General features: G+C 46.9%; 1 protein-coding gene across 5 annotated transcripts in view; it reads right to left on the bottom strand.

Annotated features, from left to right (window-relative positions):
* The window catches only part of LOC124721353 (homeobox protein extradenticle), a 351,626-nt gene that overhangs the window by 136,333 nt on the left and 202,104 nt on the right, over positions 1–13,189 (bottom strand). The window lies entirely within an intron of this gene.

Here is a 13,189-nt window from a genome sequence, read left to right as displayed (position 1 = left end):
TGCGGAAGGTGTTCGATACATTTCTGCACTGCCACATAATGAAAAAAAAAAAAAAAATACGAGTGTACGGCATATCAAACCAATTGCGTGACTGGACTGAAGAGTTTCTAGAAAACTGAACACAGTGCGTCATTTTTAAGGGGGAGAAATTTTCAGATATAGGAGTAACTTCGGGCGTAGCCCTAGAGTGTGTTACATTGTTGTTACTTTTTACTTTGTATATAAATGACCCAATAGATAACATCGGAAGTTCCATGATCAAATGAAATATCGTGTGCTGGGGCCTCCCGTCGGGTAGACCGGTCGCCTGGTGCAAGGCTTTTTAGTTGACGCCACTTCGGCGACTTGCACGTCGATGGGGATGAGATGATGATGATGACAGCATAACACCCAGTCCGTGATCGGAGAGAATCTCCGACCCAGCCGTGAATCGAACCCGGGCCCCTTGGCATGGCAGTCCTTCACGATGACCACTCAGCTATCGAGGCGGACAGTTCCATGATGCTTCTTGCAGATGACGCTGTTGCATACAGAGCCGAAATGCTAGAAAATTATAGGACTTGCATAGGATCGACATTGGTGCGAGGGTTGGCAGTTGTACCTCAACATAAATAAATCTAACATACTGCGCATTAATAGGTAGAAGGACCTTTTATTGTATGACGAAACAATTGCATAACAATCAACGGACGCAGTCACAATCAAAACATATTTAGGAGTATATGTTTGGTGCGATTTAAAGTGGAACGACTAGAGGAAATAGGGAAGAGCCAAAGAATGGCAGCGCGTACGTCACAGTTCATTTAGTAAGGACGAAAGTGTCACAGATGCTCAGCCAACTTCAGTAGCAGACACTGCAAGAGAGGCATTCTGCAGCATGGTGTGGGCTTACTGCTAAAATTCCGAGAGCGTACGTTCCTAGAAGAGCCAACAGATATATTGCTCCCTCCTATGTGTAACTCGTGAAAGTATCATGACGGTAAAATTAGAGGAATTCTGACTCATAAGAAGGCTTAGCAACAATCGTTCTTGCCGCGGACCATTCGCGACTGGAAGACGAAAGTGGGAAGTGACTGTGTAAGACAAGGCAACCTCCGCTACACAACATAAGGCGGCTCGCGAAGTTTAGATGCACATGTGAGACATCTCAAGACTGAGTCCATTCATTCACTGTAACAAAACATGCCATAGAATTATTTAAGCCGGCCGCTGTGACCGAGCGGTTATAGGCGCTTCAGTCGGGAACCGCACTGCTCCTACGGTCGCAGGTTCGAATCCTGCCTCGGGCATGGTTTAAGTAGTTCTAAGTCTAGGGGACTGATGACCTCAGATGTTAAGTCCCATGTGCTTAGAGCCATTTGAACCATTTGATTATTTAACCTAAACATACGTGAATATATTACGGTGCGAACGGAGAGTAGTGCTCAGCGAACAATGTTGACAAAAAAAAAAAAAAAGGAAGTCATCGGCGTTTGATGTCTCGACGACGATGTCATTAAGGACGGATGCGGGGTGATATCGGCCGTGTGCTTTTCAAAGAAACCACACTGGTATTTGCCTTTTCGGGGACTTATGCAAACGTAAATCTGGACGACTGAACTAAGATTGAAACCGCAGTGCTTTGAATACATGTCACTGTCCGAACCATTGCGTCACCTCGCACAATTACAGAGAACGATGAAAATTTAAGACATCTTAATGTTAATTACTTTAGGTGAGTGTAAAAGAAGCAAAAAAATGACAGGGCAACAACTACAGCATACGAACTCGTTTCTGGCACGGTAGAAAAATATTCCAGTGGAGAAACAGACGCAAAACCGTTGCATTAGACGACAATGTAGAAATACAAGCACATTTTAGTACTTAGTGGCATCCATCTCAAAGACAAGCACACACTGCTAGAATTCATAGAGTGGTGGCTATGCGAGTTTAAATCTCCGTTGGTTATGTTATCTCCTTTATTCCTCGAGCGCCTTCACGAAATATTTCCTTTCATGACGTAACGGAATGGATTTAGGGTTGGATTTGTTTCGGTACCGGGTGGTTCTAATTATACTTTCCCTATTTAATACGAAATAACACAGAAACTAATTACCGTACGAGTACCAAACTCTGCAGCATTAATGTCCACAGTAAGGGGTGCACGATTTCCATGCGTCACAGCGCCACCGTCCAGTTCCAACTATGGCCACAAGGTGCCGTGATCAGTCATCGTGATTCACAGTCTCACACACCTGACCTATTGCAGTGCATTTGTTGACGTGGCAACATGAGCTTGGACGAAAGGAGCAGGACATCAAAACAACATTAATGCTGCTGCTGCACTTCGAGAATATCGCCGGCGGAAAGGATTACGAAATGGTCTTTCTCCATCTGCTGTACGGAGCATGATGAAGTAGTTCGGATCAACTGAAGTATTGGTAGTTGCTCCAGGAAGAGGCCGACGACCGGTTGCACGACAGGTGGTTGATGAAACTGCTGTTGCTATGGCAGACAACGCTGCGCGCCATTCCCGATCGTCATGCAGTGCGCGTGCTGTGTCACGATAGTTGAACATCCCATGGTCCACTGTACGGAAGGTGATTCGAATCATTCTGAAATGGTATCCGTACAAGATCCATAGCGTACAGCAGCTTGCACCACAGGACGCACAACGACATGTTGACTTCGCTCTCCCCTTTCTCGCAAGGATTGAACTTGACGAGGGCTGCCCCTGTACCATCCTATGAACAGACGAAGCTCATTTTCTCTGACGGTTGAGGTGAACACACAGAACTGACACGTGTGGGGATCTTCACCTCCAGTCACTGGGCATAAAGTTCCTCTGTATGGTGAACGTATCACCACATGATGTGGCTTCACGGCTACGTTCAATATTGGCCCACTTTTTTGAACAGGTTGGCGCTCAAGGACCAAAGACGTGCTGTGTGACTGACCAGCTTTACTGCGATATGCTTCGCTAGTGTATCATACCTGCCCTACAATTTCCATACAAAGTGGGGCCCAACCGCACATCGCTCGTGAATTTCACCTGCTTCTCCAAAACACGTTTGGAAACGATCGAATTATCATCCGATCGTTTCCAAATGCTTGGCTGACACGATCACCTGCTCTCACTCCCTGTGATTTCTGGTTGTGGGGCTACCTGAAGGACACTGTTTACCAGCGGAACATTCACACGTGCGCTGATCTGTAACGCAGCATAACAAGAGAGGCAGCCATCATACCTATGGACATGCTTCGTTCTGCTGAGCAGAATGCAATCCTGAGCATTCAGACTGTTCTGGACAATGATGGGCGCCATATTGAGCCCCTTATGTAGAAGTAATTGTACCGGTACGTAATCGTATGATGTACCGTAGCAGCACATTAAAAGTGTTTCAATTACATTGATTCTGTATTATTTCTCTTCCCTATGTCGTTAAAATTAATGCTACCAAGTTTGGTACTCGTACGGTAATAAGTTTCCGTGTTATGACGTGTTAAATAGGAAAGTTTACTTATAACCCCACGGTATATTGTTATCAGCCTTCGGCTGACCTGCAGAAACAAGAAAATTTGCCTGCAGTATATCTATTCACATTTGCGTACTATCATTCGTTCAGCGTGAAACTCTTAACACGCCAACCTTCTTACCACAAACAAAGATTAAGAGCCGTCGCGCTTAAAGAATGGCATTAACTTGTTCATTGTGTGCCTTGGTGTGCATCCCCCATCAGATCCAAACATGTGCAGTTTGTTTTAATCGCTAAAAATTATCTTTTTCTCGTTTTAGGAATATTCACTGCAATTTGAGTAATTTGTAGCGAAGGTCAGGCGTTTCCTCCGAGTCACATACGGCGAATTGTCGCAAAGGTTATGACAAAATACCCTCAATCGAAAGGAAGAACAGAACTGAAATAACCTCTCAGTCCTCTTGATTTAGGTTCTTCGTGGTTAGGCTATATACACTCCTGGAAATTGAAATAAGAACACCGTGAATTCATTGTCCCAGGAAGGGGAAACTTTATTGACACATTCCTGGGGTCAGATACATCACATGATCACACTGACAGAACCACAGGCACATAGACACAGGCAACAGAGCATGCACAATGTCGGCACTAGTACAGTGTATATCCACCTTTCGCAGCAATGCAGGCTGCTATTCTCCCATGGAGACGATCGTAGAGATGCTGGATGTAGTCCTGTGGAACGGCTTGCCATGCCATTTCCACCTGGCGCCTCAGTTGGACCAGCGTTCGTGCTGGACGTGCAGACCGCGTGAGACGACGCTTCATCCAGTCCCAAACATGCTCAATGGGGGACAGATCCGGAGATCTTGCTGGCCAGGGTAGTTGACTTACACCTTCTAGAGCACGTTGGGTGGCACGGGATACATGCGGACGTGCATTGTCCTGTTGGAACAGCAAGTTCCCTTGCCGGTCTAGGAATGGTAGAACGATGGGTTCGATGACGGTTTGGATGTACCGTGCACTATTCAGTGTCCCCTCGACGATCACCACTGGTGTACGGCCAGTGTAGGAGATCGCTCCCCACACCATGATGCCGGGTGTTGGCCCTGTGTGCCTCGGTCGTATGCAGTCCTGATTGTGGCGCTCACCTGCACGGCGCCAAACACGCATACGACCATCATTGGCACCAAGGCAGAAGCGACTCTCATCGCTGAAGACGACACGTCTCCATTCGTCCCTCCATTCACGCCTGTCGCGACACCACTGGAGGCGGGCTGCACGATGTTGGGGCGTGAGCGGAAGACGGCCTAACGGTGTGCGGGACCGTAGCCCAGCTTCATGGAGACGGTTGCGAATGGTCCTCGCCAATACCCCAGGAGCAACAGTGTCCCTAATTTGCTGGGAAGTGGCGGTGCGGTCCCCTACGGCACTGCGTAGGATCCTACGGTCTTGGCGTGCATCCGTGCGTCGCTGCGGTCCGGTCCCAGGTCGACAGGCATGTGCACTTTCCACCGACCACTGGCGACAACATCGATGTACTGTGGAGACCTCACGCCCCACGTGTTGAGCAATTCGGCGGTATGTCCACCCGGCCTTCCGCATGCCCACTATACGCCCTCGCTCAAAGTCCGTCAACTGCACATACGGTTCACGTCCACGCTGTCGCGGCATGCTACCAGTGTTAAAGACTGCGATGGAGCTCCGTACGCCACGGCAAACTGGCTGACACTGACGGCGGCGGTGCACAAATGCTGCGCAGCTAGCGCCATTCGACGGCCAACACCGCGGTTCCTGGTGTGTCCGCTGTGCCGTGCGTGTGATCATTGCTTGTACAGCCCTCTCGCAGTGTCCGGAGCAAGTATGATGGGTCTGACACACCGGTGTCAATGTGTTCTTTTTTCCATTTCCAGGAGTGTACTTCGGGCAAATACAGGACACGTGGCTTCAACAACGACACGCCCAATAGGTTTCCCTATCTCTTCTTATCGCCGATCTCCACTAAAGCTCAATCTCCAATGACCTCGACATCGACGAGACAAACATTCTTCCTCTTCCGCCGATTCTACTGATCCATCCACCTGGCTACTCCTACAAGATACCACTCTGTTCCACACGCGCATCCTCTGTCCTTGCTTATACGTTTATTCCCGTTTCCCGAAGCTCTGAGGATATTTTTGGAGCACTGACCTTAGTCTCTTTTCAGTGGGCAGTGAAATATACAGCTCGTCAACATCCGAGAGGAAGTATGGTCGTCTACTTTTAGGTTTATATTCTACCGCTTTGTGATTCCTAAGCGTTCCATAGCACATTGACGAAGTCTACTGACCATCTCCGATATTATTATAAGATAATCGCATTCATTAAAGAGCCCAGCGATTACCTTCAGTTGTTTCGAAACCATTATTGTTCATTTGCAAACTATTCTGCAATTTATTATTTTTTTCTTAAATTCCAAATTCGCTCTGTAAGAAGGTTTGCGCAACAGAACATAAACCGTCCAAGTTAGTTTTTTATGCATTGTAAATTATCCGTTCAATTGTGAAATGAGAGTATGCGAGTACAAAAACCGCCATCAGTGACAAAAAACATTGTTTACATATGCTCTGTGACATTGCGGGTCTGGTTTCTCAGTCATTGGATGCATAAGATTTGCAGTTATATCTCATTCTAATTGTTACGTTCTTGCCTCATAACTTCACACAGTGTCAGCTACAATATCCGTGCTTCACTGTTTCATTCAAAACAAACAATAGATTATTTAAAGCATGTTGCATTCACAAAAATGGTTCAAATGGCTCTGAGCACTATGGGACTTAACATCTGTGGTCATTAGTCCCCTAGAACTTAGAACTACTTAAACCTAACTAATCTAAGGACATCCATGCCCGAGGCAGGATTCGAACCTGCGACCGTAGCGGTCACGCGATTCCAGACTGAAGCGCCTAGAACCGCTCGGCCACATCAGCTGGCTGTTGCATCCACCCCTGAAACTTTTCAAGTTTCTAGCTCCATAACTAAAATTAATAGATACTTGATTTCAATTGTAACCCTCTGGAAAAGAAGTAAACAAGCCCTCAACTCTGTTCATAGCTCAGCAAAGAGAATAACGTCTACTTATCAACAAAACTTTTCCTCTCACTTATTACATTGTAAGTTAATGAAAATGAACATCCCATCTGAAACACCTGTGTTTGAATAATCTTGCAGATAACCTAGGCAGTTGTACGATGCTATTAGAAGACTACACACTTATGTATAGGTTGGCAACATCGCAAGGATTTTTTTACAAAACGCGCAGGGGCTTGCAGGAAGATCAGCGACATAGCGTGATGCATGTAAATAAAAGAAAACTTACTGGCTTTAAGCACTAAGCGTTATGGTTAACATGGGCATCGGTGATTGGCGTGGCAACTGCAAACGTACTTCCCAGTTTAAGTATGCTGGGTAGTACGACTCTTGTGGGCAAAACGTCTAAATTGCACACCGTTTCACAATGAAATTCTGACGGTATATGGACCCAATGCAATATTGCATCTAGCCACAGTGTAATGGTGGCAACAATTTTGCCACTGCCGCACAGACGTTGGTGATGCTCATCCTCTCTCGTCCAAACCTTCCAATATACTATTTCCATCTTTTCGGGAAGCTGAAAGAACATCTAGGTGAAAGATTGTCCAGCGATGACGACGTTCACAAAACAGTTTTCGAACGGCTCTGCGACCGAGGTGCAGATTTGAACGATACAATATCCCGTCTAGCCATAGTGTAACGGTGCCAACAATTTTAGCAAGACTGCACAAACGTTGGCGATGCTGATCCTCAGTACAGTCCAGATCTCGCACCACGTCAGCATGAGCACCCGCGCTCGCTCACCGCCTGCCGTTGTGGCCGAGCGGTTCTAGGCGCTTCAGTCCGGAACTGCGCTGCTGCTACGGTCGCAGGTTCGAATCCTGCCTCGGGCATGGATGTGTGTAATGTACTTAGGTTAGTTAGGTTTAAGTAGTTCTAATTCTAGGGGACTGACGACCTCAGATGTTAAGTCCCACAGTGCTTAGAGCCATTTGAACCGTTTTTTGAGACCTGTCGGTAAAATGTGGCTGTAAGGCGTCATCGTGCAGCGTAGAGGAAGCGCAAAGTGAGGGCTGCCTTCAGAGGAATGACAATATGTTAAACGCAGCGTATATTAGGAGAATCACCTCCAACTTGCACTGCAAATATTGCGGAAAAGGGAAGTGCAGATTTCACGGAATGGGTTGGTAGTTAGGAGCTCGCATTGTTAGCCAATAAACAGGGTGTAATAATACTTAGAAAGCATATTTTTATGGCAACATACACTTTTTTAAATGGAGGAATGCCTATTGACAATAAACTAAAAGTACGGCAAATTAGAAGGTTAGTGGCGTTAGTTGCAGGATTCCAGTGCGAGTCGTTTACGAGGTATCGTATTTTGAGAAGTTCCCAACCGACATTTATACAATACCTGTGGTAGCACAAACCAAAGAACAAGTGCATACATTATTTATGTGTATTCTGACGAGTAGCGAGGCAACTGACCGTCACAGGTTATATTCAAAATGACCACCGGCAGCGGAAGTACACGCTCCCAGTCTGGTATGGAACGACTGCTGCATACGTGCTAGAATTTTAGCGGAGATGTCCGAGCAGGTTGCAGTAATATGTCGCGTCTTTCAACTTTTCCCACAGAACAGAATCTACAGACGTCAAATACGGGGAGCGGGCCGCCCAAGACAGGTCATCTGCATCCAATCCAACGATTTGGAAACAATTTATGAGGACATGCTGTAGTACTACGTGCACTATGGGCTGGACAACCATCAAGTTGGTACCACAGGTTCCTCCTAGTCTGCAGAGGAACGTCTTCCAGCGACCGCGGAAGATTGTCTTTGGAGGGCTGCGATAATTGCACGCGTTCAGTGTTCCGTCAACGAAAAACGGCTCTGAGCTGATGGTTCACTATCTCACACCACACGTTTACACTTCATGGTCACTGACGTTCCACCTGACAAAGCAAACGAGGATTGTCAACAGACCAATAGTGCATGTTTAGACGGTTTACCTGGCCATCATTTCTAAATGTGGCTTCATCACTAGACAAGATAAATGATGCAGCTTGAGTATCCTGTCTTAATGCCCATGTGCAGAAGTTAACGCAATTATCATAATCGATTCCTTGCAGCTCTTGATGGAGAGAGAAGTGATAGGGATGGAACCTATGTCGATGGAGAATGTGTAGGACACGTGCCACTTCCTCACGTGATTGCGAGGGAGATAACATGCAAGTAAACAGCAACACAAGCAAAAACATTAATTTTCTCTTTTTCTGTCGTCACTTGTTTCCTTGTGTTTCGTTGTCTGCGTGTTACACTACAACTTTCACGTAACTGGTTGAAGAGGTTGATAAAATATAGCCGAGATGGTTGACGTCTATTGGGATGTCTTGCCGCATACACCTTACATTCTCCGTATACTATGAGTATGTCAGCTTTTTCTGCATTGGTAAATTCCACCGTCCACTCACGACCTACTGCTTGGAATGCCACTCACTAACTGACTAGCAAGTCGCAATGCATTCAGGGAACACATAAGCACACTGTAAGCAAACATAACATCGTACCTAGCAACTACGCAGGTTGAATGGCACAAACAAGTCTCGGTGTGTATACTTTTCAAAATACGATATTGCACTGACTCACTCTTTGATACTTTTTAGAAACAGCCTTTCAAAAAAACTGACCTGTAAGTTGAAATAAAGGATCTAAATACCTCGATTCAGACAACTAGTTTCTCACGCACGACAATATTTTAATTAAGGCTAGCGACCCGGCCCTGTTTTGCGCGGGTATCATTAAGCATCTGTAGCCAGACAGCTTTTGTGGCGAAGCGTATTTTGTTTGGGGGCCACTGCGTAGAGTTGAGTGTAAATTTCAGGGAACACGTTAAATGACTGAATGCCACCACTTTAATATAACATAAGAAGCGCAAGCCAGGAAAGTTGTCTGGAGACATGAAGGTTATGTGTCCCATATTGAATTGGCGTTAGGAGTGTCAGCTCATCGCTATGTGGGAGCACATAGCGAAGTAAGTAATATGTTTAAGAGCAATGTTAACGTCGTATGCGAACCACGGGTGATGTGTATGAGAGTGACTATATGAATCCGAGGCTGGCTGAGGAGACACAAATACAAGAAAAAATTAGAAAAAACATGAGCGATGTACATGTTTAGCTCGTGTTACAGCACTCCTCTTGTGAAGCTCAGTACTTAATGTGACACATTCGTGAGACTAACGCCCACAATTCTTTGACGTGCACTCTTTATGGGAAACTAATTCCTCGCGCCACGCAGATAATAGCGTCCACATCTAGTATGATTCAAGGAAAGCAGAGAACTGAAAGTTGAGTCATCTGCTGCACTGCTGAAAGAATGTACCGTATATAAACGAAGCAATGTTACTGAAGTAGTTTTTCGGAAAGTGTATTAATTGTGCCATAAAAAATAAAACACCACACACATTGCATTCGCATTTTTTTAGCTAAGCAATTGTTCTCTACAGCTTACAGGGGAACTACTGGTTAAAAATACACTCCTGGAAATGGAAAAAAGAACACATTGACACCGGTGTGTCAGACCCACCATACTTGCTCCGGACACTGCGAGAGGGCTGTACAAGCAATGATCACACGCACGGCACAGCGGACACACCAGGAACCGCGGTGTTGGCCGTCGAATGGCGCTAGCTGCGCAGCATTTGTGCACCGCCGCCGTCAGTGTCAGCCAGTTTGCCGTGGCATACGGAGCTCCATCGCAGTCTTTAACACTGGTAGCATGCCGCGACAGCGTGGACGTGAACCGTATGTGCAGTTGACGGACTTTGAGCGAGGGCGTATAGTGGGCATGCGGGAGGCCGGGTGGACGTACCGCCGAATTGCTCAACACGTGGGGCGTGAGGTCTCCACAGTACATCGATGTTGTCGCCAGTGGTCGGCGGAAGGTGCACGTGCCCGTCGACCTGGGACCGGACCGCAGCGACGCACGGATGCACGCCAAGACCGTAGGATCCTACGCAGTGCCGTAGGGGACCGCACCGTCACTTCCCAGCAAATTAGGGACACTGTTGCTCCTGGGGTATCGGCGAGGACCATTCGCAACCGTCTCCATGAAGCTGGGCTACGGTCCCGCACACCGTTAGGCCGTCTTCCGCTCACGCCCCAACATCGTGCAGCCCGCCTCCAGTGGTGTCGCGACAGGCGTGAATGGAGGGACGAATGGAGAAATGTCGTCTTCAGCGATGAGAGTCGCTTCTGCCTTGGTGCCAATGATGGTCGTATGCGTGTTTGGCGCCGTGAAGGTGAGCGCCACAATCAGGACTGCATACGACCGAGGCACACAGGGCCAACACCCGGCATCATGGTGTGGGGAGCGATCTCCTACACTGGCCGTACACCACTGGTGATCGTCGAGGGGACACTGAATAGTGCACGGTACATCCAAACCGTCATCGAACCCATCGTTCTACCATTCCTAGACCGGCAAGGGAACTTGCTGTTCCAACAGGACAATGCACGTCCGCATGTATCCCGTGCCACCCAACGTGCTCTAGAAGGTGTAAGTCAACTACCCTGGCCAGCAAGATCTCCGGATCTGTCCCCCATTGAGCATGTTTGGGACTGGATGAAGCGTCGTCTCACGCGGTCTGCACGTCCAGCACGAACGCTGGTCCAACTGAGGCGCCAGGTGGAAATGGCATGGCAAGCCGTTCCACAGGACTACATCCAGCATCTCTACGATCGTCTCCATGGGAGAATAACATCCTGCATTGCTGCGAACGGTGGATATACACTGTACTAGTGCCGACATTGTGCATGCTCTGTTGCCTGTGTCTATGTGCCTGTGGTTCTGTCAGTGTGATCATGTGATGTATCTGACCCCAGGAATGTGTCAAAGTTTCCCCTTCCTGGGACAATGACTTCACGGTGTTCTTATTTCAATTTCCAGGAGTGTATATTATTATTGAAACTGCATGTCTCTCATCAAAGCCTGATGATGACGTGGTTACCTTTTCGTTATTCGTCATATTTATTAAGAAACTTCAAAGTTGAGTAACTGACTGCCCGTTGTTTAAAGAATATTGAATTAAGAGTGTGAATTGCGATTGCCACTTTGAGGGTAGCAGAATTGAAGCAATGAATTCTCGAACACAGATCAGTCTGACGATTTTCCAGGAAATTACACATGCACAAGTGTGCATTCGTTGGCATGTTGCGCTGTTGGAAATTCATGAGCGTCCACAAAGTTGAACACAAAAAGAAGAAATCGTGTGGATAAATTTTTACTGAATAGGAAAAAGAAAAACAGATAAGTTATAAGCAAATCGTCGGTGCCACGAGTTCTAGAAGGAATAATAGTTAAAGGCTTACTTAAAAGGCAGCTAATTTACCCAACTGTCTGGCGGCTACACCGATCAGACAAACTGGTACACCTGACTAATATCATGTAGGGCCCCCGCGAGCACGCAGCGGTGCCGAAACGCAACGTGGCATGGACTCGACTATTGTCTGAAGTAGTGCTGGAGGGAATTGACACCATGAATCCTGCAGGGCTGTCCATTAATCGGTAAGAGTACGAGGGAGTGAAGATCTCTTCTGAACAGCACGTTGCAAGGCATCCCAGAAATGCTCAATAATGTTCATGTCTTGGGAGTTTGGTGGCCAGAGGAAGTGTTTAAACTCAGGACAGTATTCTTGCAGCCACTCTAGCAATTCTGGACCTGTGGGGTATCGTATTGTCCTGCTGGAATTGCCCAAGTCCGTCGGAAATCACAGTGAACATGAATGGATGTAGGTGATAAGACAGGACGCTCACGTAAGCTTCACCTGTCAGCCGTATTTAGACGTATCAGTGGTCCCATATCACATCATCTGCACACGCCCCACACCATTACAGAGCCTCTGCCAGCTTGAACAGTCCCTAGCTGACATACAGGGTCCATGGATTCATGAGGTTGTCTCCATACCTGTACACGTCCATCCGCTCGATACAATTTGAAACAAGACTTGTCCGACCAAGCAACATGTTCCCAGTCATCAACAGTCCTATGTCAGTGTTGACGGGCCCAGGCGAGTTGTAAGGCTTGGTGTCTTGCAATCATCATGGGTACACGAGTGGGCCTTCGGCTCCGAAAGCCCATATCGATGGTAATGATCGAAGCAGAAGAAATGAATTAAAATTTGTGCTGTGGCCGGGACTCGAATCCAGGTTTTTTTTTTTTTTTTTTGCTTGCTAGGCAAAAATGTTAACCATTACTCCATCACAGCACGATGGTCAACATTGCTGCACGAACTACCCAAGTTGAGTGCCCTCCCTAACACAAACTTCAATTCATAACTTTCGCTTCTTTTCCCTACTATTGCCAGGGCTCTCCGACATTGGAATAGCACCCCAGCGTTGGAGTAATGGGAAAGTCCTGTACCATAGGTGATCTTGTAGATCTTATAATTAAATTTAACTATATATGACGGTAGTATCTGTTCCCGAAAGAACAGTTACCGTGGATGACCATGCAGCTTTGCTAGAAATGAAATGATAATTAATTAGACACCTTAGCTGCAAGCAGGCGTTGATACACTTCATTGGGGACATGTTGAAAATGTGTGCCCCGACCGGGACTCGAACCCGGGATCTCCTGCTTACATGGCAGACGCTCTATCCATCTGA

Source organism: Schistocerca piceifrons, chromosome X (genome assembly GCF_021461385.2).
Source record: "Schistocerca piceifrons isolate TAMUIC-IGC-003096 chromosome X, iqSchPice1.1, whole genome shotgun sequence".
Classification (NCBI taxonomy): domain Eukaryota; kingdom Metazoa; phylum Arthropoda; class Insecta; order Orthoptera; family Acrididae; genus Schistocerca; species Schistocerca piceifrons.
The sequence above is the reverse complement of the archived record's forward strand: the minus strand, read 5'-3'. Positions and strand labels throughout refer to the sequence as shown.